This window comes from Triticum aestivum, chromosome 4D (assembly GCF_018294505.1).
Source record: "Triticum aestivum cultivar Chinese Spring chromosome 4D, IWGSC CS RefSeq v2.1, whole genome shotgun sequence".
NCBI lineage: Eukaryota > Viridiplantae > Streptophyta > Magnoliopsida > Poales > Poaceae > Triticum > Triticum aestivum.
This window is the reverse complement of record NC_057805.1, coordinates 1,627,880-1,653,680: the sequence shown is the minus strand read 5'-3', so window position 1 is coordinate 1,653,680 and position 25,801 is coordinate 1,627,880. Positions and strand designations below refer to the sequence as shown.

At 42.4% G+C, this 25,801-nt stretch overlaps 2 pseudogenes; both read left to right on the top strand.

The window, feature by feature from the left end:
• The first annotated feature begins 1,319 nt into the window (after positions 1-1,319).
• Positions 1,320-12,684, top strand: LOC123099808 (U-box domain-containing protein 33-like; annotated as a pseudogene).
• Positions 12,685-17,148: 4,464 nt separating this feature from the next.
• On the top strand, positions 17,149-22,437 carry LOC123099806 (U-box domain-containing protein 33-like; annotated as a pseudogene).
• Positions 22,438-25,801: the final 3,364 nt, after the last annotated feature.

The following is a 25,801-nucleotide window of genomic DNA, read 5'->3' as shown; positions in this document are numbered from 1 at the left end:
TATCACACATAGGGGTAAGGTGTGTATGTGCGCACATTTGTAGGTTGATTGTATGCTCGTGTATGTGAGTGACTTCGAATGTGCCGTGTTAAAAAAACAGAAATGCCCCCGCGTCGTCCTTTTGTCGGGCGACTCAGGCAGCGTTCCGATACACTTTTCTCGGCCCCCTCACCCTGTGCGCTCTCCAGTTGCCACCACCGAGCGATGCTGTCGGGCTTGCTCAGGTGGCTGGCAGTGCCGTGTTACAAAATGTTCGTGAATTCAAAAGAATCTGCACAAATTTTCAAACAATTCACAATTTTGAAAAATTGTTCGTAAATTTACAAAATATTCATGAGTCGAACAACGTTCATCATTTCAAAAAATGAATGATCATGAATTTTTAAAAAACAGGATCATGATTTTGACAAATTCTTCACGAATTTTATAAATGTTCATGATTTCAAAAAACATTCGGGATTTAGGAGACTCTTCACAAGTTTGTAAAAAAAAGGTCCACGGTTTCGAAAATATGTTCATCAATTTAAAAAAATTCATCATTTCAGAAAATGTGCATGATTTCCAAAATATTCATAAATTTAAAAGAGTTTTGCAAACTGGAAAAACTAGAAAAATGAAAAAAATAATTAAAAAAAATAGAAAAACACGAAAGAAAGAAAAAGAAAAACTAGCCCATGGAAAGGCCAGCGTGTGTGTAGGGGGGGGGGGGTCCACGCGTGGTCGCTAACCGGCGACCCATGCACCAAATATAGAGGGGGTTTTATTGCCAAAAAGAAAACTCTGGTTCCTTCGTGAAGCTTCCTTTGCTCAGAAAAAAATGCATTTGACAGCCTAAAAACTATACAATGTGTGTCAGTTGCGTCCTGTAAGCTTGAAATTGCACTTGAGAACAGAAAACACACGCTTGAGAAATTGCACTTGCGTCAAATATGGGCTTGCCGAACTGAAAGACCTCAAACTTTAACGGGCATACCTAGTCTAGGCAAATTAGCTGAGCTAAATACTCACGTCAAACAGATGGAAGGTTTGTTGGGATTGTTTTCTCCAACCAACTCAACAGCATACCCATTTATAACTCTAGGCAATAGGATCGCAATCGGCAGCCAAAGGGCCGGAGCATCCTAGAACCACAGTTTGATCTCTTTGACCAGCTTGGTCGAGGGTTCGAATCTTCGGGTCAAGGGTTCTTGGGAGAAATTTCTTCGTCTCTTTGATCTGTTTGACGAGCTTGGCGGAGCAGATTCTCAAGAGTTTGTAAGACTAAGCCTAAGACGGCATCATCATCACTATCACCATCATCATCATCTTCTGGCGGCTTGATGTATAGCTACACTGCTCGTGAGGGTAAGCTGAGGAACCGATCCTACTGGGCCAAGATGTGGCGTACCCGGAGGTCGTCCACCGAGTCCGACATAAGCGCTAGCCTCGGTGCCGGTGTCGGTGCTTGTGCCAAAGAGGAGACCACCGCCAACTTGGAGCATGATGGCGAAGGAGGAAGGATGTATATGCCCTTATTGAAGGGCGAAGAGGATGGTGGCGGCGGAGGAGGAAGGAACTTGTATGTGGCTGTCGGGAAGGATGAAGAGGACGACAGGTCAAACCTCATGTGGGCCGCTCGAAACCTCCTCACTGGTGGCGACAAGCTCGTTCTGCTACACGTCCACCAGCCTGCCGACAAAATTATGACCAATAAGCCTGTTTTTTTCATTTTGGTGCATTCTCATAGTCTCGTTTGTCCCTACCCATTTCACGTTATTTTAGTGTCACTTCTCCTTCGGTACAACCTTCCTAAACACTTCAAGGAAGTAGATTTCTTCATACCCTTTCATAATAAAAGGTAAGATGGTCTTTTATTAAAATACATCACTCACCCGCCGGAACCTATATGTCGTAAAAGTTCACAAAATAAGTATGCATGCACCCTCTAGGAATCAAACCACGGACCTCTGTGCACGTGAGAGTGAGTGGCTCTGACTAGTGTTTGTGAAAAATGAGGAGCATGCAAATTTACGAACCACTCCTTCCGTCCGAGTTTATTGAGCCCGTCAACCAAAATACATGTGCTCAGTAGGTCCATGTGTAAATTAAAAAAAAAAGGTCCAGGTGTAAATTTTAAAAAAAAGTAGGTCCAGGTGTACATAGGGCGACTAAGGAAGGGCAGCGTAATCTAGGCATGTGTAGATTGGTCGAGGGGAATAATCGAATGGGGAGAGAAGCCTATCACGCCGCCCTTTTCTCCCTCAAAAACGGATCAAAATCAGCAATAAATCCCTATTAACTAGGAGTGGCTGTTTTGGTTTTTTTAGGGAGAAAGGCGTTCCATTTTACATGATCGTGAAGGTCCATGATCTGCCAAATTAGCACCAACGTCAGTTGAATGCTGCAAGATAACGAGGCAGCAGGCCCACGGACGAGGGGTTCCGAACTAGGCGCACGAACATTCTGAAGATCCAACAATGTTTTGAACAACTTGAACACATATTAAAATTTTCATTTAAAAAAGACATGAACATTTAAAAACAATGAACAACATTTTTTAAAGCATGAAAACAAAAAAAATTAAATGGTTATGTTAGTTCAAAATGTTAAGAACATTTTTTTGAACAACATTTTGAACAATTTTAAAGATATTTGAGGAGCGTGCAAACATAGGAACTAACATTTTGAACACAACTTGAACACTTGCTTTCTTTTTGGCTTCTTATGTGGCAAATGTAATTTTGTGAAATTTTTGGCCATTCTTCATCTTTTAAAAAACCGGGTTTTGCTTCGTTATATTCTGTTTTCTTTTTCTTTTTTCTTTTTTCGAATTTTGGCAAATGTGTGCACTTTGCACAAATTAAAGTTCATGTTCATTGACAATGACGGAAATTGCAAATAACAAAAGCATCTAAAATTGTTGATAAATTTAAAGAAATAGTTAGGACATTTTTTTCGTGTTAATTATATTAGCAGAAAATACAAACAACATGCTCACGGATGCACTCGTCTGGCTTAGTAAGCACACTTCTCTCAACTGGTGGTTTTTTGGACTACGGATAAATAACCCCAACTTTTTACAGCAGCCTGGCGCGGACATATGAAACATCGATGCCTGGTTTCAACGATTTCCGACACCGTTTGAACCTTGTGACACGTCCAGCCATTTATCATCACTTTTTCACCGAGAAAACTCCAGAAAATGCATGATTTTTCGAAAACTCAAACAACTTGGCATGGTGCCTTGAATTGGTTATATAAGAGCATGGGAAAAAATTTGGGGTCATATGACGAAGCCGAAAAAAATATGCTCTCATACGACCCCTTCTGGCCTACGCAAACACCCTTCGTTGAACATGATATATTTTTAGACATACATGAAATGACTCTAACTTTTTCCATCATGTGGGCATGCCCATGATAGGTATCCATGCCTGATTTGAATATATTCTAACACCGGATGCAAGTTGCATCACGTCCAGCTGTTTTATCAGTCATTATTCATCAAGAAAATTCTAGAAAGTGCAACAATTGTCCAAACTAAAATAACTTTGCATGGTGCCTTTAAATAGGTCATATATGCTCATGTAAAAATTTTAGGGATATTTGACGATGCCAAAAAAACATGTTCTCATACGGACCTTTCTAGCCTACACGGACACCCTACTTTGAACATGATCTATTTTTGACATAAATTTAATGATCCTACCTTTTGCCAGCAGATGAGCATGCCTATGGTAGGCATCCATGCCAGGTTTGAACGCTTTGCAACACCGTATGCAAGTTGGCGTCACGTCCGACAATTTATCAGCAACTTTTCACCAAAAAAACTCGAGAAAATACAAATATTATCCAAAACTCAAACAACTTGGCATGGCGCCTTTAATTGTTCATATAATCTCATGGGAAATGGGGTTACTGGGCGATTCCGAAAAAGCTTGCTCTCATATGGACCCTTCCCGCCTACTCGGACACCCTCCGTTGAACATGTTCTATTTTTGGACATGCATGAAAAGCATGCCCATGGTAGGCATCAATGTCATGTTTGAACGATTTTCGACAATGTATGCTAGTTCCAACCCATTCGGCCATTTATCGCCCTTTTTGACTTAGAAAACTCCTGAAAATGTAAACAAATTAGCAAACCAAACAATGTGCTCTCAAACGGAGCATTCTGACCTACTCCGACACCCTACATTGAACATGCTATTTTTTTTGGACATTTATGAAATGATATCAACTTTTGCCAGTAGGTGGGCATGCACATGATAGGCATCCATGCCAGGTTTGAAGGCAAGAAGTATTTAAAATCATAATTTAAACAAGTGTTTAAAATTGATATTTTAATTTTCCCTTTTTTCTTGTGCAATAATGGGCCGATCCAGTCGGGATGCCTCCTATGAAAAAAATATTTACTTCGTAATTCTTTTTTGTAAAATTGTTAACTTTTTTTCCCAATCGATGAACTTTTCTCAATTTCACGAACATTTTCGTCAAATTCGAGAACTTCGTTTTTTAAATCGGTGAACTTTTTCCATTACGTGGACTTTATTCATATTCTTGAACTTTTTCCAATTTTCGCAAACTTCCTACAAAATCATGAAGTTTTTTCCTCCTTGGAGCCTTATGCGCCAGGAAAATAAGTTGGTACTCACACCTGCCTTACTGGGCCGCAGCCCAAGCACCTCGGCATCCACTTCCTGTTCACCGCTTGTGATCATCAGTTTTCGTTTCCTCGCTATATTTTCTCGGTTTTCTCTTCTGCTGGTATTTTGTTAACTGAAAAACCGGTTCCCGGTTTTAAAATTAAAAAATCATGGATTTGCTCACAAGTTTATAAAAATTTCATCGATTTGAAAAACAATACTCGAATTTGATAAATTATTTCGAAAAAATGAAAAAGTTCATTAGATTTTTCTAAAAAATCATGAATTTGAAAAAAAAAATCATGACTTTGAAAAAGGGCCGCGAAATTTAAAAAGGTCATTGATCTTAAAACAGTTCACGAATTTGATAAATAATAGTTCAAAATTTTGAAAAAATATCACTGATTGAAAAATAAGTTCATGAATTTGAAGAAAGTTCCTGAAATTGAAGACATTTGTGGATTTCAAAAAGTGCTCATGAATCAAACAATGTCACAAAATTGAAACAAGTTCATTGATTTGACAAAAAAAAGTTCATAAATTTGAAAAAAACTCATGAGTTTTGTAAAAACTTCATCAATTTGGAAAATAAGTTCACTAATTTAAAGAAACACAAAATTGGAAAAAAAATCATTGATTTGAAAAAGTTCACAAATCTGGCAAAAAAGTAAATGAATTTGAAAAAGCTTATTTATTTGAAAAATGTTCATGAATTCGACAAACAGGTTTGCAAAACTGAAAAAGTTCATCGATTTGACATTTTTTGCGAACTTGAAAATATTCCTTTATTTTAAAATTTTCAAGGATTTAAATAATAAGTTCATGGATTTGAAAAAATTCACGAATTAAGAAACTGTTCATGAATTTAAGCAAGTGAAAAGAAAAGAGTTAAAAAAGAAAAAAAGGCCAAAGAAAACCTTAAAGAAAAAAGGAAACCAATCTGGGAAGATGTACGACAAAAAGAAAAAGTGATGTAGCCAGACATAACAAGGGAGCTCTCCTAATTTGTTACAATTAGTGGAAGCAAACCTTGAGGTTGGGAGTTCGAACCCTACTACATGCCCCCTTTTTTAAGGTTAAAAAAAGAAAAATATTAAACGTGCCACGCTACTCCCCGTATGATGTATACGGTAGGCGACCTATTGTACGTACAAAAGTGCGAGAAGTCTAAATAGCCTTTTACAGGTTTGGTGGGTGGTTGTACTTGTTAGAAGGGATAGAGAGGGATTGTTTGTAATCGTTGGATGTTATTGCTTGAGCCTCGTGGGCATATATGTAGGAGTACAATGATGAACTTGGAGTACAAGACAAGGTAGGGTAAGATCCTATGCTATCCTATTTTTTCTAATAATCAGAATGCTCAACATCCCCGCAGTCACAATGGTAGTGACGCAGATGGTCAGACTGGAGAAGAATCCAAGGGCAAGCCAGTCGGTGCAGCCAAGGAAACGGCCTGGAACGGACGGCCTCGGGACGGCGGTGGACCGCAGACTGCGACACTACGTCCAGAAGGGGCGATGCAGCGGTAGGGCGTGGGTCGGTGCAGCCGTGGAAAGAACCACATGACCATGACGTTGCGGCCCGATAGGGCGACACAGCGGCAGCTCGTCGCTCAATCGGTGAAGGGACATGCTTACTTAGGGACGACATTCACGGGACATTGTGTGCGGCGTCCGTCCCGCGGCCGGATGTGAAAGACGTGTTCGACCAGCTGCGAATTGACAACACGGGATGTAGCCTGCAGCCGTCCACGCAGATCAAGTCCAGTTGAAGTGTAGAACGTGGAGGCCAATCGCACACCAGAGACGCCGCTGTACAAGAAGCGCCACGAGACAGTCGGTGGAGACCCGGGCGTGGAGAACAACACGAGGATGGATGCGCGCACACAGCAGGCGTGAGCGTCGCGTGCTGCATCAGAGGACAGATGCGAGCGGATCAAAGGCACGAACGCTGTGTGCCGCACCAGACTGCATTGTTGAAGATGGCCGGTGTTGTCACCGATGAGGTTGGAGTAGAGGCGCGCAGTAGATCGACGGGGCGGCAGGCGACGGAAACTGATCTACGGATCCAAAAACCAAAAAGAAACGCCGATCAAGATGACTGACGCGAGAGAAAACTCAGACCAAGTGATTGGGAAAAAGACTCTCTAGGGTAGCCGATCAACATGACCGACGGACGAACCATAGGTACTGGCGGCGCAGCCCCCAGTGGCGATCATGAAGATCGACCGCCCCGGGGACGACGCGGTGCGGAAGCGGCGTCGGCTAAGGTTTGATCGAGATTAGGCTGATACCATGTTAGAAGGATAGAAAGGGATTGTTGGAATCGTTGGATGTTTATTGCTTGAGCCTCGTGGAGATATATATAGAAGCACAATGACTAATTTGAAGTACAAGACAAGGTAGGATAAGATTCTACTTTATCCTATCTTTTCTAGTAATCATAATACTCAACGGTCCGAAGCGAGACTCTTTTAGTGCTTGTTTGACTCGCTTTTACCTCTTTTGTGTATAATTTTCACAGCAACCGTAAACTGAGCCTAAATAAGAAGGGGTAGTTTCTTATCCGCATCAACTCTGAGTTTCTTGTTATTCCAATCAGCATTTCACAAGTAACTTCTGTGGTTGTTCCCGGGAGAATCATTTCCACAAAAAGGGTACAGTTGAGCGAAGCACGAGAAGTCTTGTGTTGTTGTTTTCATTTACGTTTGGGATGGACGATAATCCTAGAGGATTGACCGCCTGGGCTGCAGCTCGATGGAGCCTTGGACAGCCGTGTGATTCCTTCCCTAAGCAAGCTACTGAACCTTTGCAACAAGCCTTGTGTTGCGTCTCTGAGCTTTGCAACAGGGGCCTTGTGCAATTTTTAAACTATTTTTTTCATTTTTTTTTTGCGCGGTCTGCTACATAGTTTGTGTTGTGCTTGCGTCTTTTGCAACAAGGGTGATGTTGTTGATGGCTCAGTTAGGGGCACGTGGCACGGACGACGTGGCACGGACGACGTGGCGGATGTTCCACGTCCAATCAGTCAATTGGCAGGAAGAATTTTGGTAATTATTTTAATGTTGTCTTGTTACCAAGGTTTTCTTTTTGGGTCAGAATACTCAGAAACCGTCCGGTTATCAGAAATCTTGTCCATATATATTACTATCACAAACATGTGCGCAGGGATGGCAAACTATCGCATGGACGTAGGTCGTGGTGTCAAAGCCGTGACCCGAACCCACGCACCTCTGAAGGGGTCAAGGCTTGTTGACCACTGCTACAACAGGGAACTACTAATGTGTAGTATGGGTCCAATAGGATATATTTTCACCCCAAATATTTCTGAATTTGAATTTGATTTGAAAATTTCAGCTGAAAAAAATTCGAGATTCCGAGATTTTTCAGAGACTTTTTTTTCCGGTCCCTCCTAGAAAAAATCAGAATTGAGAAAAAAATAAACTTGTCTGTCACACAGTTTCAGAATTTCCAGTTACTTGATGAGTATAATCTAACTATATATGCTGATTCAACTCACTGCCAGCACCTCAATTACGCAAGGTTTTTTGGTGCCGCAGGATTACGCAAGGTTGATGCAAGCCAGCTGCAGGAGAAGGAGCTCAAGGCATATAGGCAGTCTGAGAAGGAGGAGATGAACACACTTTTAGACCGGTACCTCCGTTTCTGTATATCTTCTCTCAAGGTCAGCTAAACCAATTCCATTCTGAAAATCGTGCATATATTTAGTTCACTTTACGATTGCTATTCTAGTTCATCTCATCTTATACGTAATTGTTTTCTTCACAAATTAATAGACTCAAGGTGGAGTAATGGTGATCGAGAGTAACAGCCCTGCAAACGGCATCGCCAAGCTCATTGATCAGAATCACATCACAGACTTTGTCATGGGAACATCTTCCTTCTCACTGTATGTCTAGACCAAATGCGTAAAGCTTCGTAACGAGGTTTCATCGATAAACACGCACATCAAAATTGTTCACTGACTGCACCATTTATGTACATGCACTAGAGCAAAGCGCCGCGCACAAATCAAAATTGTTCACTGAGTGCACCGTTGATGTATATACACTAAAGCAAAGCACTGCGTTACTTATGTAATTATATGCTCAGGTCAAATCACTATATATGTAAAAGTCTTATTTCTTATGAATGTCGCTGCTATTCTAACAACCTAGCGGCGATGAAATAGGCGGAACAACAAATAATTAGCACAATAGGTACTAACTATTTGGCTTAAAACAATGCCCTTTGTAAGTTGTCACACAACCCTATTTTTTTATTACTTGTGTTGTACTACTTGGTAAGCAAATGAGAATCGCAAGTCGACATTAAATTCCCAAAAACAAACTACTAGTATGTCTTTGCTGATTGTCAACTTCCTCTATCTAAAGTCAATAACAGTATGGCTTTACTAACTATCATATCCCCCTCAGTATAAATAGTTAAATTCTGAAGTACAAGTCAAATACTCCAATAATAATCTGAGTTATTTATGTTGATTGTGAATCTTTCATGAACAGGAAGAGGAAAGTACCAAAATCAAAAGTCGCAGCCATCGTGCATCTACAGGCTAAACCATATTGCCAGATCTTCTATATTTGCAACGGAACTCTTGCTTGTTCTAGGTATGACTGCGTGTAGCCCTCAAGATTACATACAGCAAATACTACATAACACTTGCAAATTTCAGCTCGAGCGACTACCCTCAGTTTACAGCTGACAAAACAATGTTTATGTGCCATGGTTCATCATTTTTTAGGGAGGCCACTCAGCTTTCTACAAAAGTAGAGTCACCCCAAAGCAGCTGCACCAGCACTGATTCACACTGTTTCTTAGGCTCCAAAGAACAACAAGCCCATCAACGACGGTCCAAGAAGCCAGTTAGCATACATATCCCTTGTTAGGATCGACAACAGACAATGCAGAAAACATATCAGGTGCAAGGCAGCGGTCGATTCATATGAGAGTAACAGGTTTCTCCCTAAATTCCAGCCAGCAAAGCACTGGAGGATCCTCACTGGCTCTGCAAGATTTTAAATACTATGAATGGTTCACCAGTACATGTTTCGATTGCAAGCTCTAAAGAACATCGACACTCAATGGTAAGCCACATCAATTGGACTGAGCAGAGTTCTCTATTGAATCATAATAATCTTATGCATGTGTGTAGAGGGTACAGTAACTTTACAAAAATGCTAGACTTACGGGCTACTTACGGAATCATCTTACGGACCCCTCCCACTAACAAATCTCTCCTTCACTTAAATTCAGCTGTGGGCCATGCTTCTGATTTCCCATCCAACCAAAAACTACCACACAAGTCTGTAACTTAATTCTGTAGGATGTGCTCCGTAGGTGTAGCATTGTTCGTAATTTTATGTCTGTGTGTACCCTATATATGGGTACAGACACTAGAGAAGAACTATTCTTCTGTTATCTAAAACCAAAAATTGTTAGGAAATCAAGTACTATGTTTTTAAATACGAATATGCATTATAGCGGCAAATGACATTCATGTTGCATTTAAGGTTAGAACTATGATTCAAGAGTGCAAGTGTAGAGAAAAATCTCATGTTTGTAGTCACCTTCAACCAGTATACTATATCTAATGTTTTCCAATAGCACTTGGAAAATTCCACTTTGTCAAAACTTAATGATATTGCTTTAACATCAAAATTTTGGTCGACCAACCAAGGCATGTTGTGTTCCTCTTAGTTGTAATACCTAATGTTTTATACCTAGAATTCAACGCAAACATAATGTTTTATAGGTAGAAACTGGTGTGCAGCTTGATGTGTTTGAGCAACTACACCGAGTCCGCAATGAACTGGAGTGCTCAAAAAAAGAAGCATCCGAGGGCGAGCAGAAAGCCGTAAGGAATCTGTTTGAAGCTTCTATGATGGTATGTTATTTGAAATTTTCACATGCGTTTAGCTATCCATTGTTGATGCCTAATCTACCGTTTTCCCAACTCTCATCTCTAAACACATACTCCCTCCGTCCCAAAATAAGTGTCTCAAACTTAGTACAAATTTATACTAAAGTTAGTACAAAGTTGAGACACTTATTTCGAGACGGAGGTAGTAGCATTTATGTTACCTGGTGCATCTGTCTTTGACTAAGTGAACTTTTTCTTGCAGTTCAAAGCACGGGAGAATGCACTCCGCAAAGAAAAAAAAGAGGTAGAGGATAGGCTGACCAGAGAAAACACTGAACTCAGAAAAGAACACCTCTATATATGCAAAGAGCTGCAAAAGGCAAATGAGCAAAGAGCAGAACTGGAGAATAGTGTATTTGGCCCTACTAGTGATGTTGCCTTAACAGAGTTCAGCTACGCAGAGATAAATGAAGCGACGGCCAACTTTGATGACTGCAAAAAGATTGGGGTTGGTGGGTGTGCAACCGTCTACAAGGGATTTCTACGACATACTACCGTAGCCATAAAGAAATTCAACCGTGAAGGCGCAACAGGAGATAATGAGTTTAATGACGAGGTATTTTTCATCATTAAGAGTAAGAGATGTTGTCAGATGAAAACAAGTAAAATGGTGCATCTAAATATGTGACTTTCCAATATATTGCAGGTAGAAACACTTCGTAGGATGAGGCATCCGAACCTTGTGACCCTGATAGGAGTGTGCATGGAGGCCAAAGCGTTGATCTTCGAATTCTTGTCGAACGGAAGCCTAGAGGATTGTCTGCACTGCAACGACCAAAGAGAGCCACTCTCATGGCGAACGCGCATCAAAATCGCTACCGACATCTGCACGGGACTTATCTTCCTCCACTCCAACAAACCAAAAGGCATTGCACATGGTGATCTCAAGCCTGACAATGTCCTTCTCGACGCCAGCTTTGTTTGCAAACTGGCAGACTTTGGGATCTCTCATCACTTGAATGTAACAAACACCACTATCACCCCGCTCACCGAACAAACCAACTCAAGGGCACAATGGGATACATGGACCCAGCATACATTGCCTCAGGGGAGCTCACAACGCAGTATGACGTCTACTCCTATGGAGTAGTGTTGATGCGATTGCTAACTAATAAGAGCCCCCTAGGCCTTCCACATGTTGTGGAGGCAGCCATTAGAGAAGGCACGTTGCTAGATCTAATTGATACTTCTGCAAGGGAATGGCCACCTGAGTGTGCTGAAGAGTTGGCAAGACTAGCACTGCGTTGTTGCCGGTTAGAACGAAAGGAGCGGCCTAATCTTGCAAAGGAGGTCTGGGGTGTCTTGCAAGCTATGATGAATATTCAAGACCAGAAATGTGGGCCACCAACGTTTTTCATCTGTCCAATGACACAGGTCCCTTAACTAAACAAAGAAATGAAGCACCAGAATCGTGTGATGCCATTCGCATGAACAGTTGCCTTTTTTTCGCCGAGAGTGGATTTTCTACTCCTGGGTGCACCTACACCCCCAATCCTCCATGAACAGTAACTTTGAAAAAAATAGAAAGCAAAATTTAAAAAATATGAAATTTTAGGACATGAAACATGATCAAACATTTGATGTTCTTGCAAAGTTTCAGCCACAAAATACATTCAAAGAGCTTTCACCCAAAGAAACAAAATCAGTGTAGAAAGTTTTATGCACTTTTGAGCAGTAATTTCATTTCCTTTTTTGGTGAGGGCTCCTATTTTTATTTATGGCTGAAACTTTGCAAGAACATCAAATGTTTGATTTCCTGAAATTTCAGATATTTTTGTTATTTTTTGTATTTTTTTTCGAATTTTCACCTGGTGCACCTATACCCGGGAGCAGCCACACCTTTCTTTTTCCCGATTAAACACTTGCAACCTTTACAATTCAGTCACTGAATTAGTTTGATATAACTTGAACCCTTACATAATATTTTCAGGAGATCATGAGGGATCCACACATTGCTGCTGATGGATTCACATATGAAGGTGACGCCATAAAGGACTGGTTTCAAATGGGGAACAAAATTTCCCCCATGGCCTACGTCAACTTTGCACACCATGAGTTGATACCGAACAATGCCCTTCGTTTTGCAATTCAAGAATGGCAAAAGCGACAACAACTGTGACATTTAAACCTTCCATTTTATTTGTATGATGCCATGTTTATGATGTGAAACAAATGACTCTTATAATTAAGTGTGTACAGACAACTTTTTATTGTGCCTTCTTAATTAGAAGCTACCATTTTCTGATTGCTTAGTATCACAAATGAGGAATGATGCACATGCTTTCTGTTACATGTTATTGGGAATTGGAATGAACTGGCATGGTGGGTATTCAAGTTGAATGAAACAGTGATGTGTACACCCATTGTAATCCGCCATGGCTGGCTTCTGCGAAGCTAGCTATGCATAGACCGGGTGTGTGATCATTCTGTTTGTTTACTCTTGATGTTTCATTTTGAGTCAATAAAATCCACCTTTTGTCGGGAAAAGTAAACATCAATGATAATAAATATAAGTTTTATGTGGCTGTTATCAAGACACTTAAAAGTGTATCCAATAGCTATATTTGTATCAAACATGTGTATGCCGGCTTAGGGAGAACACCTAGCTCAATATATGGGTTGAAGATGTGCCAAACAGAGCAATTGTTGATTCTTCTAGACCAAGACATAAATCCAGCTTGTATGCTTGTCAGGTTAACATTAGGTTTGTGTTCACAATAATTTGAGATGTGTACGGATGCTTTGTGAATTTCAGCTAGGTTCCTATAATTTTCCTTACATGAAAACCCAATAATATAGAGCGGGTTCTACTAGGAGAGAGTTGGAACCCAAAAACAATTGAGGCTGAAATAAGTAAGTTGCTCTCGGGGGAGGTATACTGCTAAATTGACGATATTCAGGCTAAAATTTTACCTGATGAAAGCATGACAACTAGCATGTCATTAACAAAACAATTGGTTGCATTTATTAAACAAGAAAATCCGAGATACTTATCATACATGTCCGAAATTATACACATTGGTGGATCTGTTTTCAGAGCAAGTGGATCCACATGGCTACCAAACGTTGCATGCCCATTCAGGTTATGTTTGGTAGCACAATATTGAAAAAACCAAAGTATTGAAAACCACAGTATTTCAGCATGTAGGTACAAGATACCACAGTTTTGACATACCAGTTTATTTTGAAGTATTGAGAATACTGCAACCTGTTTCGCAAATGCTTATATGCAACAACATAAATTAGCTAGCTAGCTAGCCGCATGAAGCAGTTGTAATACGCGCGTTCCTAGCTAGCTAGCTAGCTGCATGCACTGAACGGCCATGCACAAAGCTAGCTTACCGGAAAAGGAGGCAGCTGAACACGACGCGGAGCTGCCCATGGCTGCGCGTAGGCTAGTCCAGAACTTGCTGCATCCTTTCTATGTTGTATTGGATTGGATCTTGTGTGCTAGACTATATTGTAGGTGACCAACGGGGGCGTGCCGCCCAACTTCAAATACCATGACAACAACACTGTTGCTCTTGGCTAGCACTGTGCAGTAGGATGAGAAACGACGCGGCCGTGCCGAGGCCGACGGCCAGTGCGGAGAGGCGAGAGGACGAAGATCAACATCCTCACATTGTTCTCTCCTTTCTTGTCTCTTGATTCGTTTCCGACTGAGATGCTCTTTAGAGACAACATGATGGCTGCGACTTGAAGGGAGGAAGAAGATAACATCCAGTGTTTCTTTCGCGTGCTCTGTTAAAAAAAAGAGGTTGAAGCTTCTTTTTTTTAGACAGAGAAAATACTGTAGTTTTAATTCCACACTTTTCGCTGACAGCCAAACAGCCCATAGTAATTAAAACTATAGTATTTAAAAGAACTGCAGTACTCTCAAAACACTTTGAAAATACTTTGTGAGCTTGCCATGGCAATGGGGCGTCTCCAGAGCCGCACAGACCAAGCATCGATGTAGCCACATGCGGCGATCTCATTTTGGCTTTTAGTTTTCTTGCTCCTAGCCATCGTGACACATGTGGTAAGTAATTCAAACTATTCTGAAGAAAAAAAACAGAACCAGTCTACTGGCCTCCCGCTAGCCGGCTTGCGTTGTGATTATTTGAGCCAGACGTCGTTTGTAACACAGACCGCATCCAAGGCCAGACCTGACGCTGACATAAGCCCCAGCTAAAGGCTCAGGCAAATGAAGGTTACAAACCATGGCACAACCTAGCAGGGATCACTTTCCAGTCGAAGTCAGGCCTCGTGTTGGGCATCTTTCCTCCAGTCGGTCCGAGATAGACAAACGACGAGTCGACTATCGGAGGCGTCGCCCAACGACAACCGGTCGACGATTTTCACAACGCAATTATATTGCTTGTTAACTACAACTGTTATTTCTTAGTTACGCTGGAAACAATCAGACTTTATTGGGCCACTATTACCCACATTAATACCAGCCCATCATGGAACCCCTCCTGATGCACTCTATGTAAGATGGGAGACGTGCACCGGCTGAGGATTGAACATCATTGTAAGCTTTACATGCATGAGAAAGAACACCACACAAGAGTAAAGTATTACCTCCAGAGCCAACGGCTTGAACCTATATAATTCCTGATGCGGACTCCCATCTACATCTTTCGGTAGTCACTACGCTCCTCCATACACACTCGATCCTATCTGTACTTTCAGTGAAATAACCACGACACATAGCGTATATAAACTTGTAGGTTAACAATAACCACAACAAAAATGGTTTTCTGATGAGTTCTAAGTAAAGATAGGATCTGTTCATTGGCGGTGCGACAAGGCAAGTAGGAGCGTAGGAGGTGGAGCAGCTGTGGGTCATAGGGATGAGAGCAGCAGCTCGCACCATCAGGAAAGAAAACAATAGAATTTAGGATATATTTTCACTAGGAACGCTGTTTCCCTCCCTCTCTTCTTTCCTTTTACTAGCTTCTTGTAGACTGAAGACGATTAAACACTCAAGAAAACAAGCTTAATTATGAAGAAAAATGTGGTCGTGAGAGAGCCCAATTTGTATTTTTTTCCCAGTATTTCTGAAGTATGCAGAACAAGATCCCTCCTCTTACAGATGCATGTGTGCATGCAAGAAAATGACTCTGAGTGGGAACATATAAGCATCCCTAATAGCTCTGTAAAAATCTGCTAGTAGTAAAAGTCGCTTCATGGGATGTCCACTATAATTTAGGGAAATTTGTCTTCTCGCTAACTTTTCTCAATTCCCATAAATATTTTTCATATTTTTTCTATTTCCCATTAAACAAAACCTTTTGGGCAGTTCAGGCATGCGCGATAGGCGCCCATGGTTGAGCACGACCGAGGCATCAGACCTCACTGGAGCGAGCCAAACCGGTGGTAAGCAGCGGCGCTGGGTTGTGGCTGCGCGTGCGCAAAGGCGCACGGGGGTGCACAGGGTGCGAGCTGCCGAGGACTGGGTGAGCTTGCCCAAGGCGGCCATGGCCATGGCAAGCAGGCAGTTGGTGAGCTCCGCACGGGACGGGACACATGCGCCTGTGTGTGTGCGCGCGCGCGCACGCGTCCGCACATGTGTGTGCGTGTGTGTGGGTGTGAGCGTGTGTGCGGTGAGGCGGGGCGGGGCGGCCCAACGACGTGGCGGCGGCCCCGCGTGCCGGCTGCGCTGGAGCCGCGTGAGGGTCTCCTATGAAATTTCAGGCAGTCCCCAGCCCACCATATTATACGGAAAGGGTCATCTTCTTGTAAACATGAAGAAAGTTAGGAAAGATGTACGGAATCCCATAAAAAATTGAATTTACGGGAGCTTGACCCCCTTTAAACTGAAGTTTCTTTTAGGATACGGCAGAGAGGCAGTTTGATCGACTTTGCATGGAAAGATTGAATCTAAGTGATTCGTTTCCAGTGGCGGTACGATTGAATTCCATGTGGTTGTGTTCTTGGCACTGATTAAAATCACCGGAGAAGAGATATTCAGCGGCAACATAAACTGCAGCAAAAGTTTTAGCATAAATCGGTGCAATATTCTGCGAAATAATGTGGGGATACATCTCAAAAAGATTATACCAATAGAAAACTTAATATGTTATATTTTCTAATGGTATAACTTTGCGTACAAAATTTGTGTATCTAGGGACACACGTGTGTCTCTTAAACCGGAAAGGAGTAAGTAAAAAAAAAGGAGCAGTGCTAGGCGGACGACCAGCGCACGACGATGAAATCCAGCCAGGGAATCTCGTCCATAGCCATGCAACGTCCGCTTGATTGTTGGTGGTGTGTGGAGCAATTCCATAAAGATAAAACTCAGATTTGGGCCTTCCTGCCAGGTGGCCGTTGGTATTAATTGTGTAGAGAAAACACACGAGAAACGGGCAAAGGTAACCAACAATTTATGCATGCACATGCATGTAGGGTTTGTTGGGATTGTTTTCTGCAACCAATCCAACGGCACACCTGGTTTAGGCAAATTACGAAAAGCCGTTCTGGGCCGACTCCATTCTAATCGAGAAGCAGAGTCCTGCCGTTTCCTTTCCTTTTTGCGATCAAGCCGCGGCTTTATTACATGGGGTAATCGGCGGCCAAATTGAGTGCCAAAGGAGCATCCTGCAACCACAAATCGGCCGGCTTCAAGATGTACAGCTACGGCGCTTCCGAGGCCAAGCAAAGGAAAGAATCCCACTTGGCCAAGATCAGGCACTCCCGGCGCCCGGCTCCCAGGAGGGCTAGCCTCGATGCCGGTGCCAGAGACAAGGAGGCCACTGCCATCTTGGAGGGTGACGGCGGAGGAAGGGGGCTGTATGTGTCCCTAGAGAAGGCGAGGTGGATGGCGGCGGCGGCGGAGGCAGAGACGGAGGAGGAGGAGGAGGAGGAGGAGGAGGTGGGAAGCTGTATGTGGCCCTAGGGAAGGGCGCGGAGGATGGTGGCGGAGACGGAGGCGGAAGAGGAGGAGGGAAGCTGTATGTGGCCGTCGGGAAGGACGAAGAGGACGGCAGGTCCAACCTCCTCTGGGCCGCTCGGAACCTCCTAGCTGGCGATGACAAGCTTGTCTTGCTGCATGTCCACCAGCCCGCCCACAGAATCATGACCGGTAAAATTAAGCGCCAAACTCTCTGCACAAAGTAATGAAGATACACAATAAAATGTTTTCTTTCTCCACACCACGTACTTATATTGATGTTGCTTCTGTCTCCAGTCACTTGCTTAATTAATACTACAATCTATCTATCTGTCTGTCTACCTATATAATTATCTTGTTGAAGGACCTCAAGGCATACCGGAAGGATGAGGAGGAGGAGATGAACACACTTTTAAACCACTACCTCGACTTCTGCAGAGATTCTCTCAAGGTCTGCTCAGCTAAAAAACGGCCAATTCCATTCTCAAAGTCATGATGCATGTATTTTATTCACTTCTTGCCTGTTTAGAAGAAAAACAAAACTTTTTTTGCAGATGCAAGCCGAAGCACTGGTGACCGAGAAGAACAGTACTGCAAATGGCATCGTCAAGCTCATCGAACAGAATCACATCTCAAACCTTGTCATGGGAACATCCTCCTTCTCGCCTGACGTCCAGACCAAATACACCTTCGTAACGAGGTTTCATCGATAAACACACACACAGCGGACTGCGCTTGTTTCTGTGCATAGATGTATGTAGGGCAAAGCACCGCGGAAGTTGTGTAATTATATGTAAATTTATTATTTCATGTACGTGAATTAATGTCTCTGCTATTGTAAACAAGCGGCGATAAAACAGCTAGGCTGCACAACCAATTAATCAGTATTAAAACGCGGCCCTTTTGTAAGTTGACACACAATCCAAAATTTGTCTTCCTTGTCTAGTATTACTTCGTTAGCAAATGACAATTAATCACAATACACTCCCAATAACAAAACACTACTAGTACATAATATGGCTTTACTAATTAGTACGGGTTTACTAATTAGTATGACACACAATACACTCACAATTAGTATTACTTATAGTTAGCAAATACTCCATTTAATATGTCTTCCTTGTCTAGTCTAGTATTATTTAGTTAGCAACACACAATACACTCACAATTAGTATGGCTTTACTAATTACCCCCCCCCCCCCCCCCAACACACACACATACAGTCTATAGTCTAATGTACAAGTCAATTACTCCATTTAATAACCTGTGTTATGTATGTTGATTGTATGGATGGTTGCTTTATTTATAAACCGGGGCGAAAGCCTATTTCAAAAGAGAGTTGTATATGTTGATTGTGAAATCTTTCATGTGGACAGGAAGAACAAAGCACCAAACTCAAAAGTTGCAGCCATTGTGCATCAACAAGCCAAACCATATTGCCAGATCTTCTACATATGCAATGAGACTCTTGCTTGCTCTAGGTATGACTGCCATGCATGCATTACAACCCTCGGCTCGACATAAAAAAATTGCTACATAGAATCTGCGAATTTAGTTTCTCAAAGAAAAAATCTGCAAATTTCAGCTCGATTGACTACCCAAAGTTATTTCCAGCTGACAAAACAACGGTTCATCATTTTCAGAGAGGCCACTCAGCGTTTGATAAAAGTAGAGTCACCGCAAAGCGGCTACACAAGCACTGATTCAGACAGATCCGAGTTCCCTGCAAGATCCCAATCACTATCACCAAGGCAGAGAAGTTTCTTCGGTTCCACAGATCAAAAAGCCCTTCAACAAGAGTCCAAGCAGCCAGTTAGCTATACATATCCCTTGTTAGCATCGATAACAGACAGCACGGAGACCATACTAGGTGCAAGGGGCCGGTCAATTCATACAACGACATCAAAAGGTTTCTCCCTGAATTCCTGCCAGCAAAGCTTTCGGGGATCTTCACTAGTTGTAAAGGATTTGGATAATATGAATGGTTCACTTGTACCTGTTTCCGTTGCAAGCTCTAAAGAACATCAACACTCTATGGTATGTCATTTTGGACTGAGCAGAGTTATCATCTAAGCATAGCCACAGCTTGTTCATTCCAATTGTTGTAAATTTATAGCGAGAAATACTCGTCCATTATCCAAAAACAACTATTAATGGGAAATCAACTACTCCATCCGATCCATATTAATTGTTGCTGATTTAGTCGACAATTAATATGGTTCGGATGGAGTACTATATTGTTAAAAATGAGTATGCAATATAGGCCACTTGCTTATGTGAACATCAGAGATGTGACACTTTCTTCAAATTATTGTAAGGTGGTTTAATACTTCATGTACTCCACCGAACAACGGAAGTCAACAATAGAATGTGTTCCACTTAACAACGGAAGTCAACAAAAGAATGCGTTCATGGCTGTAGTCACATTCAACCAGTAGTGTATCTAACACTTGCCACTAGCTAGCACTATGTAAACACTAGAGATGATACCTCGCGTGGCTACGCGTGTGAATTAGTTGTGTGCAATTATTTCAAGAGATTTGGTTGTATGAAAGATTGGTATTTGGGTTAACAATTTGAAAATTGAAACTAAAATACATATAATATTGTACTCCCTCTGTAAAGAAATAGACATTTTAGATCACTATTTTAGTGATCTAAAAAGTCTTATATTTGTTTACAAATGGAGTATTTGATTATTGTATAGTTGTAGAATATTTATTGAATATAAGTGGTATGCATGGTGCATGGTAATGTGGGTCTTTTGCATGCATGGTGGCATGGTGAGATGGCATAGTTGCGTGTTGAGAGAATTAGAGTTAGTGGGGATCGACTAGGTATACAGGATTCTACCTATTTAAAACTTACAATTCTGTTGCTATTGCCCTATCATCCAGATTTTATTTGACCAACTCAGGTCTTTTGTTTTTTGTCGGAGTTGTAATACTTACTGGATGATGCTGGCATACCTATTGAATTCAAAGCAAACATATGTATTACAGATAGAAACCGCCGTGCAACGAGAAGTGTTCGGGCAACTACAGCTACTCCTTGATGATCAGGAGTGCTCAAAAAGAGAAGCAATTGAGGATCAGCAGAAAACCGCGAGGGGTCTGTTTGAAAATCCTATGATGGTATGCTATTTGTAATTGCCACATGCCTTCAACCATCCATTATTGATGCCTAATATGTTATTGTATTTTCCCAATTTTCTTGTGTAAACACATGGAAATTGTGTATGTTAGATGGTGCACCTGTCTCACAACTAAGCCAACTGTTTTCTTCCAGTTCAAAGCACAGGAGAATTCACTCCGCGGAGAGAAAAATGAGCTAGAGGAAAGACTAACCAGAGAAAAGGTTGGACTCGAAAAGGAACGCCTCCATTTATACAATGAGCTGCAGAAAGCAAGTGAGCAACGAGCAGAACTTGAGAACAAGCTTCTCCAGACAAACTCCCTAATGGAAGAGTTGCAGCGCGAGAAAGAACATGCTGTTAAGCAGGCTGAAGAGATGCGCCAAACAAACGGTAGCGGTGCATTTGTATTTGGCTCTACCAGTACTAGTGCCATTGTCTTAACAGATTTCAGCTACGCGGAAATAAAAGAAGCGACAAACAACTTTGATGCCTCCAAAAAGATAGGGGAAGGTGGGTGTGGAAGCGTCTACAAGGGGTTTCTCCGTCATACTACTGTAGCCATAAAGAAACTGAACAGTGAAGGCGCAAGAGGAGATCAAGAGTTCAATGATGAGGTAACTAACTCTTAGTATTCCTTTCCTTTAATGCATGCCGCCAAAACATCATATATATTATTAAGAGTAGACATGCTGCCAGCTAGAGAAACACTAGTAAAATGGTGCATCTAAATATGTGATTTTTCCTCTCATGTGTATTAATTACAGGTAGAAACACTCTGTGGGATGAGGCATCCGAACCTTGTCACTCTGATAGGAGCGTGCAGGGAGGCCAGAGTGTTGGTCTTCGAGTTCTTGTCAAACGGAAGCCTAGAGGACTGTCTGCAGTGCGAGAACCGAAGAGAGACACTCTCATGGCGAATGTGCGTCAGAATTGCTGCAGACATTTGCACGGGACTTATCTTCCTCCACTCCAACAAACCAAAAGGCATTGCCCACGGTGATCTCAAGCCTGACAATGTCCTTCTCGACGCCAACTTTGTTTGCAAACTGGCAGACTTTGGGATCTCTCGCCCCTTGAATGTCACAAACACCACTATCACCCCTTACCACCGAACAAATCAACTCAAGGGCACAATGGGATACATGGATCCAGTATATATTGCCTCAGGGGAGCTCACGGCACAATATGACGTCTACTCCTTTGGAGTAGTGTTGATGCGATTGCTAACTAGCAAGAGCCCCCTAGGCCTTCCACATGTTGTGGAGGGAGCATTAAGAAAAGATAAGTTGCAAGACATAATTGACACTTCTGCTGGGGAATGGCCACCTAAGTACACTAAAGAGTTGGCAAAACTAGCACTGAGATGTTGTCGTTATGAACGAAAGGAGCGGCCTGATCTCGGAAAGGAGGTTTGGGATGTCTTGGAAGCTATGATGAACTGTCCAGATGATAAACGCAAGCCACCAAAGTTTCTCATATGTCCAATAACACAGGTCGGTTAACTAATCAAAGAAATGAGTATCTTATGTTTCTCTCTCTTTAAAAAATGGTTATCTTATGTTTTCCTGACTAATCACCTACAACCTTTACAATTTAGTCACTAGCTAGATTAGTTAATTTCTACTCCAAGTTTGATGTAATAAACTTGCATCTCCATTATATTTTTTTAGGAGATCATGAAGGATCCACACATTGCTGCCGATGGATACACGTACGAAGGTGCGGCCATCAAGTGTTGGTTTAAAATGGGGAACAAAATGTCCCCCGTGACCCGCGTCAGCTTCGCGCACCATGAGTTGATACCAAACAACGCCCTCCGCTTTGCAATTCAAGAATGGAAAAAGCGACAGCAACCTTGATTTCTTAACCTCCCATTTTATTTGTGTTATGATGCCATCATGTTTATGACTCGAAGCAAATAAAAAATGGCTCCAACTATGTATGGACGGCCTGGACTGTAAGGAGTATTAGCATTAAGTCTGGGAGTCCTATTAGGCTATATTTCGTTTCCTTGTATCCCATGTCTTGTGTAAACATATGAAAACTCATGTGCACTCCTGGGAGTACGTACTCTCGCTCTTCATATACCACATAAATGATACCACTATACCTCATTATTATTTTTAATACACCTTATTAATTATTACTAGATACCTTAAATTGATTTTTGTAAAAAAATCATTTGGGTGCATGTATTTTATTTTATACGCACATAAATTGTTATTTTGTATGTACAAATGGTATATTACGTAAACTATGGAACTTGGTGATATTTTTTCATAAAATTTGTGTTGAGGTATCTTAGAATAATTAATAAGGTAGCTGCTGATGGATTCACATATATGCTGGTGATGCCATCAAGGACTGCTTTCAAATGGGGAACAAATTGTCCCCCACCATGAGGTAATACCAAACAATGCGCTTTGCTTTGCCAAGTCAACAAATCACAGAACTGCACGGGAGGGACAGACCTAACCAAAAACTAATCCTTGCCCACACATTCCCGTGCCACACATCAGCTTCTCCAAAACACCCTCAACTTCCAAAGTATAATAGGCGGTACTGCCAGGTCGGCAGAAAATGCGTCGGCGACCAATATCCACTCGCTTCAACTTCCAAAGTACTCCCTCGGTAAAGAAATACAAGAGCATTTAGATCACTACTTTAGTGGTCTAAGCACTCTTATATTTCTTTAGAGAGGGAATATAAACTAAGGAGCATAGCATTGGCATATGTAAACGTGTAGGTTAACAGCAGCAAAAAAAGGGTTTTCTGATGATTTCCAAGTGAAGATAGGATCTGTGTGTTGGCGGCGCGACAAGGCAAGTCGGAGTGTAGGAGCAGAGCAACCGTGGGTGATGGCGATGAGCGCAGGAGATGAGCAGCCATGCCCACTAATGTAGAGGAAGTTGCAGGTGGCATAGCAGCAGGTGAGTGTGTACAGCTACTAGGCAATCTACTGCATAAATAAACATGACAAATTGTCAAGTCAATCTACCTATGCACAATTAGTACCATGGAATGAGTCAGATAAAGATTAAAATAACTAGTATAGGATTAGTAAAGAATGGTGTGGATGGAGAAGAAAGTCCAAAAAGCAGAGGAGCCAATCCAAAACGCAGGGACAATTCCAAAGCTGACCTGAGCTGCTCTTGGAGGCGGCCGCAGACTCACCGGAGCAGTCCTTCTCCTCCTCCGGCGACGGCAAGAAGATGAAGAAGGTGTACGTGGCGGTGGGGACTGGGTCCCACTCCACGGCCATGGTGCTGTGGGCGCTGCACAACTTCATGGACTGACAATTACCAACAGCAATAGTTTGGTAGGTTACTCAGCTGGTCTATCTGGTAGATCACATGCTCACGGAGTTCTAAAATCTTGGAGATTGAGGAAAATTAAACACCACTGCAATTTCTCTGACCTTTGGGTAGCGGTACATTCATTACATCAACCGGGTAAACAATCGGTTGAGACGACTCTAATCACACCAAATCCACTCTTACAAACCCACTGATGCTTCAGAATTGAACACGGGACAGTAATCTGGCATCCATACCATTTTTCGAAAAGGGGCGCTTTATTACTTAAAAGATTTAAGCATTAAGGCATGCCATAGACGTTGTAATCTGACAACCGCACACAAACAGACTGCCAGGCATCAAACTGGACTAGTGCAGCAAGCTCTGCATAACGATCGAGCAGCTGCAAGCAATGAACCCAAGGAAATGAACACCACAGAGATAATGATTTCTCAGGTTATAAAGCTGGTTGTATTTCTTCAGGTCCAGAGGTAGATGCGCCAGCAGCAGCGGCAGCAGCTTCATGAGACCTCTGGGGGTGCTGACCTGGGAAGTTGATGGAGGGGCACCGGCGTTTCCTCCTGCACTCGAAGGCTCCGTCCTCTGCAGCCTCTCCGGCAAGGTCTCCATCCCCATGCACGATAGCAGGAGCCAGATATATGAGAGCAGCTCCCCGCCAGTGCCCAAACTCTTGGCATGTAGGTACCCTCGGCACCTACTGGCCCAGAAGCAAAGCATCTCCATCCCACACACCCTAAATCACCTCCTACATTTTCTCATCACCCAAAGCCAACAATTCTTCAGAAATCTTCCAGGCATCCTGGATAAAAGCTTTTTGTGTATCCACGGGCAATTTTGTGCACCCAACTTCTTCTTCTTCTCCTTTTCTCTGTTTTTCTTCTTCTACTCTCTTTTTTCTTCTTCTGCTGCTTCTTTCCACACCAACTTGACCTTGTAGATGAAACCTTTACAGCCTGTTCGACTCTTGTTTCCTGGATCTTCTTCTTTGCATTCCGGGGGCTGCAACTTAGCGATAATTCGGTCCATAAGTCCTTTTTCCATTTCCTCGGGTGATGGCCCTTTTCTCTTGAGGAGCTCGAGGAATGGCTTGTCATCCTTGAGGATCTCCTCCAGTTCAGTATTAGCAGTCTTGAATAGATTCCGGTTCGTGCCGGGCAGTAGCATCTCAGGATTGATGAACAGTAGGTATAACCTGTAGTTGGAGATTTCCATGCATCCCTTGGCATTTTCATCACTAGCTGCTGCGTCAAACTTTTGGTAGAAGCACAAGTCCGTTGTGATGTGCCATATGATGACACTCTCGTCGAACGGCCTGCCTAAGCCCCATTCCTGGTCCTGGTTGCGCCCCGTGTGATCATTGAACCTCGTGTAGCTGGCAGCATCCAATATGTGTTCCTTCCACCGACCTTTCACGTGTCGAATAAACAACTTTGTAATTCTGAAAGATGAGGAGCATGATTTGAGGAGGTCATTGCCTTTGGTGGGATCCCCGACCCGGTCTCTGCGGGGCAACGGATGAGTTCTTGTCTCCAGGAGCACCGGGAGGTTGATGACATGCAGCAGAGGTGCGCTTGGATACGTTTTAGTCCCATGACTAAAAGTAGTGGGACTAAAACTTGCTAGCCTCATTCATGCTTGGATCCAAATACTAAAGAGACTAAAATCAAGTTAACGAGCATTTATTATCCTCCAAACCCTCCAATCCAGAACTCGCCTGTGTTAAAGGAGAGGAGTTAAATGAGGAGAGAGAGGACTAATCCACATTTTAGTAGCTAAAATTTTTTAGTCTCAAGACTAGTTTTAGCCCCCCCCCCCCTAGTCAGGGGTGCTTGGAACTTTAGCCTTTTAAAAAGACTATTTTTAGTCAGACTAAAATAAGTCTCTTGAATCCAAGCACCCTCTTAGT